The following is a 7,105-nucleotide window of genomic DNA, read 5'->3' as shown; positions in this document are numbered from 1 at the left end:
GCAACAGCAAACGAACTGATGATTTCATCACTTTTTTTTAAACATCATCAGAAAACTGCAGAAATGTTGGTTAACAAATCCACATTTGTCCATGTGATGACTATTTTGCACGGATTTTTTTTCCCAAATACTAGGCGTAATTTGAAATTGTTGCAATGATTGCTTGACCTAAACACTTTTGTCAGAAGAAACTAATGATTTGTCATGATTCCAAAGCGAGTGACAAAGTGACTGAGATTACAGACTTCTTTTAGAACGGAGAAATGGCAAATGCACGTAAGACAGTGGGAATTTGATTTTGGACGTTTTTACTTTATCATTTTGACAGTTCAGCAAGCAGACTTCTTAAATTTGTTTGGGAAATCTGTCATTTTTTTAATCAATTTCTTCTGTGTTCTTGCGTTGAACATAAATCCGCATTCTTCCGAAATAAAATTCGATTTATTAAAGATTGAACCCGAAATTAAGTGATACTGAAAATTATAAAGTACAGAAAAGTGGTAAAATATAATGAGTAAAATAGAATAAATCTGACTGAAATAGAAAAAAATATGTATATTAATCCCCATAGACATTCATCTGGTCACCATCTCTAAGTCATTGTGATGCTCTCCATTGTTCTGGTAAATAATGTCTTGCTGGCTTTGTAACTGCTAGGATGTGCCTGACTACGAGAACACTGATCACTAAAATAACTATGAATGGGAGAAGAGGGATCAAAATATTATATATTCAGTCATACACAGCACATGTACATGACACGTAACGCACAGGTGTTGTGTTGAAGAGGCACTGTTTTTGTTCTATCGTGTATATTGTTTCACGGCATCTTTCTATGAAGTCAAATAGAGCATTTGCCTTCGTAATGTCTTTTCGGATCTGCCTGGAAACTTCCACTGACTGGTGTAAATTTATACTCAGATCTGTTTTTGTATCCACACTTTCTAAGCTTCCCTATTTAAATAATATTCTTCTTTTTTATTTTTCACAAAAACTTGACATTTAACACCGTCTTCTGCATCTGTCATTTTTTTCTCATTGGCTTTGTCTAACTCAGGTCGAAATGTCAAACATTGATTCTGATAGTTTCAGCAGAAACTTATCCATTAAAACAGGAGGATGAAAGAAAAAGTGAACCGTGGATGCTGGAAATTAGAAACTGAAATTTAATTTTCTGGACAAAATAACCCTCCGAAGGGTTAATCAGGCAGCATCTGTGGAGAGGGGGGAAAGTGAAGGTTTCCAGTCCCGAAATCTTTCAATGGTCAATCAGTCTTGAAGAAGGGTCTCTTGGAAGCGAAATTAAAACTCAGCTTTCCCCACACAAGTGCTCCCAGAAATGTTGAATTTTGCTTTCAGAAATGCATGTTTTGATTTTGTAAAAACGGTGACACTGGTATCCTGGTTTAAGATAATGAAATGTCGAACAAAGCAATACACGTAAAGTGGAGTTTGAAATATAATGAAACCACCAAGAAAGTACTAGAAATGTATTGAACTTGATTCCGAATATTCGATATGCATTGAAAGTATTCCTTAACCATATTGTTGAAGATATCTGAGTGTTAATTCAAGGCGAGAGCCACCGTTAGGGGAGTCATATAAGTCGAAGTTCTGCAATGAAAATGGCGCATTTCGCAAATATGGTTCACACTCAAGCAACACCCAGTCCATCTCGTTTTGTTCTGTAAAATAAAGCACGACAAGGGATGAATAAATGTGAATGTAGGACACAACTTAGGCTGCAGTGGATCATGCACACACACATACACGTAGCCTAACGACTATATGCAAAATACACTGTTAAACTTGCCCATAGAGGATGCAAATATGCAGATTACGGTTCATGAAGTGTAGTCAGCGATCAAATGTCTATTCTTTGCTTTGCAAATTAAAATATGACTCTCACTAGAATAAAACAGCTGCATATACTTATGGATACAAGACTAACAATTCACCTCTGATAGAAAAAGAATTAATAATACTATGCATTGGGTAACATCTTCGAAAGAATAATGATCACTCTTCGATAATGAAAAAATCAGTGTGGCACATAATATACAATGAAAAGGATAGCGTGATAGTATGTATTTGTCAAACAATGCTTTCTTTTCATGACGTGTTGTAACGACAATGGTGCAGCATCAGTAGTGCGTTGGAAATTCTCGTCAGCCTGCCAATGAGACTGAATTTTAGATTAGATTAGATTAGATTACTTACGGTATGGAAACAGGCCCTTCGGCCCAACAAGTCCACACCGCCCCGCCGAAGCGTAACCCACCCATACCCCTACATCTACATCTACATCTACCCCTTACCTAACACTACGGGCAATTTAGCATGGCCAATTCACTTGACCTGCACATCTTTGGACTGTGGGAGGAAACCGGAGCACCCGGAGGAAACCCACGCAGACACGGGGAGAACGTGCAAACTCCACACAGTCAGTCGCCTTCTTGAAGTGCTGCTGATCTTCAGGAGGAGACAAACCGGTACTTGCCTGTTAGATAGGAAATGCAGAATTTTGAGTAAGTGGCCGAAAAATGAATCACCATCAAGTTCCTGGATAGGATGGTGTGCGGCGTGATGGAGGACGTACAGCTGCTGGTGTCTGCATACGTCTGCTGCTCTTGGCATTTCCGGAAATATGAGATTTTGGAGAAGATCTGTAGACCAGGTTGTGGATCAGGTTGTGAGTTTTCTCGCTGATCTGGTGGATTTGTTCTCAGATATTCGTCACCATACTAGATAACAGCTTCAGTGAGCCTCCAGTGAAATTTTGGTTTTCTCTGCCGCTTGCTATTTATCTGCCTCGGTTTGTTGAGGTATGTGATATTATTTCTAATCATGTTTCTAAAAAAGTTTAGTATATGGGATCCAAAGCTATGTTTTTGCAAATGAAGTTCAATTTTGAATGCTGGACATCTAGGAATTCCCATTCGTCCCTTTGTTCAGACTATCCCAGGATGGATGTACTATCCCAGTCGAACTGGTTTCCGTCTTCATCTCCATGTTTGCATACCAGTGATAGTGGTTCATGACGTTTGGTGGCTTATTGGTGCTCTTGTTTCTGTTTGGCTAGGTTCGTGTCCGTCTGTTCAAAGTACTATTTGTTGCAGTTCTTGCAGGATATATTTTATATGACGTTCATTCTGCTGGTTGTTGGTACGGGTCCGTTAAATACATCAGGCGACGTTTCAATGTGGTAATAGGTTTGTGGCTACCATGTTTCCGAGGGTCCGTAGTAGTTTGTTCGTCATCTCCAACATATGATTTATGTATGGCAGAGTGGCTAGAGTCTCTGGGTGTGTTGTGTCTTTCTACTTAGATGTGTTGTGCAGTAATCGGCGGACTGCACTTATCCCATCATTCATGAATTTTAGGACATAGTTTTCCAGTGTTGAAAACGCTGGCGGGAGAAGACCCGCGATTTGTTGCCGAGCATCTTATAGATGGTAGACTTATCTTCTGCAGTTTGTTATTGCAGACGAGAGTAAAAGTTAACTTTGGTAAATGTGGTGCAAAGCACGCTTCCACAGATAACAATCATTTCACCAATTCAACAGTACTGTGATCACATATCAATTATTCACTAACCGTAATGGCGTGAATAACGCAAAAAAGTTACATTTACACAACGTTTCTTTCCAATTTCTGAGATGTGGCATTTTTTAAAAATGGCAATGCAGACCTCTGCGTGCTTTGAGAGACATAGAATACTGAACCAGTCTCTATTCAGAGGAAAGAACACATTGGCAAAACACAGTTTTGGGATGAGAAATGGGCATTAATATTTGCAACATTTCTGCGTCAGGAAACAACTACCTGCATGAAAAGTGGACCTGATCGTTTATTGATGTTCACTATCATTTCCATGATGTGATAGAAAATGACGTAAGAGACAAGGAATTATGCAGTGAATAACTCACGTCCTTTCTCCCCAACATATTGTTCACAACCTGCAAGGCTGCATTCATGGACGGCTATGCATTCTAACTTTTACCGAATCGCATCATTATTATCTTGCCCATCTTTAACTCTTGACCTGCGGTGTAACTTGCCCCTTTCCAGCGCTAAAACGAACACAACCGAATTGTGGTGACAATCACCAAAGTGCTACCTACCTCCAAATCTCATAACGGATCGAGTTCTTCACCTACTACCAAATCCAATGTGGCCTCGCACCTTGTTGGCCTGTCTCCATACTGTTTCAGAAAACCCTCTTGCAGATATTGGAGAAAACCGGATCCATCTGGAGCACTGGAATGACAGTTTCCCAGTCAGTATTTGTGACGTTAACATCCCCCATAACATCCACTATTTAACTGTCTCTCCTGTACGGAACATTCTTTGCTATCTTTCCCTCTACGTTTCTGGAAGTATTCAGAGGCCCATAGAAAGCTCACAACAGGGTGACCTCTCCTTTACTCTTTCTGAGCTCAGCCCATACGACCTCAATAGATGAGTACACAAGCATTCTTTATGCCATCGTAAAACTGTCCTTGACGAAAAATGCCACATCTCCCTCTCTTCACCAACTTCTCTATTCTTACTGAAACATCAAACTAGCGGAACCTGTAAAGACATTCCTGTATCTTCTCTATCCATGAAATGGCCGCAGCATCGAAGTCCCAGTTACCAACCAATGCTGGAGCTGGAGCTGGATGAACTACGAGGAGGAAATTGAGAGGATTTACAGGGAGGTGGTCACTCCCCAGACACAGGATAAGGACAGCTGGGTTACTATCAGGGGGAGGAAAGGGAACCTACGGCCAGAGCAGGGATCCCCTCTGGCCGCTCCCCTCAGCAATAAGTATAAGTTTTGGATACTGCTGGTGTGGACAGCCGACCAGGGGAAAGCCATTGTGGTCAGGTCCCTGGCACTGAGCCTGGCACTGTGGCTCAGAAGGGAAGGGGGCCAATAGAAACGCGCTAGTGGTAGGGCACTCAATAGTTAGACGGATTGACACGGTCTGGGATGTCGTGAAACGGGTTGACAAGATTCTGAAGTGGAAAGGTGAGCAGCCAGAACTCGTGGTACATATTGGCACCAATGATATAGCCAGGAAAGGGATTGATGACCTGAAAAGTGACTACAGAGAGTTAGGTTGGAATCTGAAGAGCAGGACGAGGCGAGTAGTGATCACAGGTTTGCGAGCTGTACCGTGAGATAGTGAGGTAAGGTACAGTCAGGGAATGTAGCTTAACACGTGGCTGCGAGTCTCGTGCAGCAGAGAGGGCTTCAGATACCTCGACCATTGGGATACCTTCTGGGGAATGTGGGACCTGTACATGAAGGACGGGTTACACCTGGACTGGAGGTGTACATATGCCCTGGGTGGGAGATTTGCTTGTGCAAATCGGAAGAGTTTAAACTAGTTTGGCAGGGGGATCGGAATTGGAGCTAAATGTCTGACAGGAGGTCAGTTGCAGACCGGAAAGTGACGGATACATTGAATCTATCAGGAAGGTTTCTCACGCGATAAAACAAAGGTATCGGTTAAATTGTGTCTGCTTTAATGCAAGGAATGTCCGAAATAAGAGTGACGAACTTAGAGATGGATCAGTACTTGGAGCTACGATGTTGTGGCCATAACGGAGACATGTGTTTCACAGGGCAGGGATGGTTGCTGGATGTTCCAGGGTTTAGAACGTTTAAAAAGAACAGGGAGGGTGGAAAAATTGGAGGAGGTGCACCATTGCTAATCAGAGAGTGCATCGCAGCGACAGAACCAAAGGTTGTTGAGAAAGATTTGTCTACTGAGTCAATATGGGTGGAAGTTAGGAACAGCAAGGGAACAGTCACTACATTGGGGGTTTACTACAGACCACCTAATAGCAGCAGAGAGATTGAAGATCTCATAGACGGGCAGATTCTGGAAAATGCAAAAATAGCACGGTTGTTGTTATGGGTGGTTTCAACTTTCCCAATATCAACTGGAAGCTCATGAGTTCAGATGGTTTGGATGGTGCCGTTTTTGTCAGGTGAGTTCCGGTGCGTTTTCTTGCTCAGTATATAGACAGACAAACGAGGGGAGAGGCTATTTTGGATTTGGTGCTCAGCAACGAGGCAGGACAGGTGTCAGATCTCGCGTTGGGAGAGCACTTTGGTGAAAGTGATCACAACTGCCTCACATTTAGCATAGTCTTGGAGAGTGAAAAGGTGCAGTTAACTATGGAAGGTATTTAATTGGGGGAAAGGAAATCATGGCGCTATCAGACAGAATTTGGGAAGTACAAACTGGAGCAATTGTTCCACAGAAAGGGCACTGCGGACATGTGGAGACTAGTTAAGGAGCAGTTGTTGCGAGTGATGCACAAATTTATTCCTCTGAGACAGGAAAAAAGGAGTAAGATTAAGGGATCTTGGATGACGAGTACAGAGGAGCTTCTCATCAAAACGAAGAAGGCAGCTTATGTAAGGTGGAGGAAGCAAGGATCAAGCACTACTTTAGAGGATTACAGGCTTGGTAGAAAGGAGCTCAGAAATGGACTGAGGAGAGCGAGGAGGGTGCACGAAAAATGCTTGGTAAGATGGATTAGGGAGAACGAAAAGGCGTTTTACTCATAGGTGAGGAATAAGAGAACGAACAGGGAGAAGGTAGGGCCGATCAGGGAACTTGTGCGTGGAGTCTGAGCAGATAGCGGAAGCCCTAACTGAGTTTTTTGCTTCGGTTTTCACCAAGGAACGGGACCTTGTTGTAAATTAAAACTTAGTGGAGCTGGGATATAGTCTTGACCAGATCAAGATCGATGAAGATGATGTGCGAGAAAATTTGTAAAACATTAAGATTGATAAGCCCCCAGAGGAAAACCAGATTTATCCTAAGCTGCTCCGGGAAACGAGGAAGGAGACTGCAACGCCGCTGGCGAGGAGCTTTGCCTCCTCACTCTCTACGGGAGTCGTACCGGAGGATTGGAAGGAGGCGAATGTTGTTCTACTTTCCAAAATGGGTAATAAGGAAAACCCTGGAAATTACAGATCAGTCAGTCTCACATCTGTGGTCAACAAGTGTTTGGAAAGACCTCTGAGGGGTAGGATTTATGACTATTTGGAAAAGCATAGTGTGATTAAAGGCAGTCAGCATGGTTTTGTTAGGGGCAG

Source organism: Chiloscyllium punctatum, chromosome 36 (assembly GCF_047496795.1).
Source record: "Chiloscyllium punctatum isolate Juve2018m chromosome 36, sChiPun1.3, whole genome shotgun sequence".
Classification (NCBI taxonomy): domain Eukaryota; kingdom Metazoa; phylum Chordata; class Chondrichthyes; order Orectolobiformes; family Hemiscylliidae; genus Chiloscyllium; species Chiloscyllium punctatum.
This window is presented reverse-complemented; position numbering follows the sequence as displayed.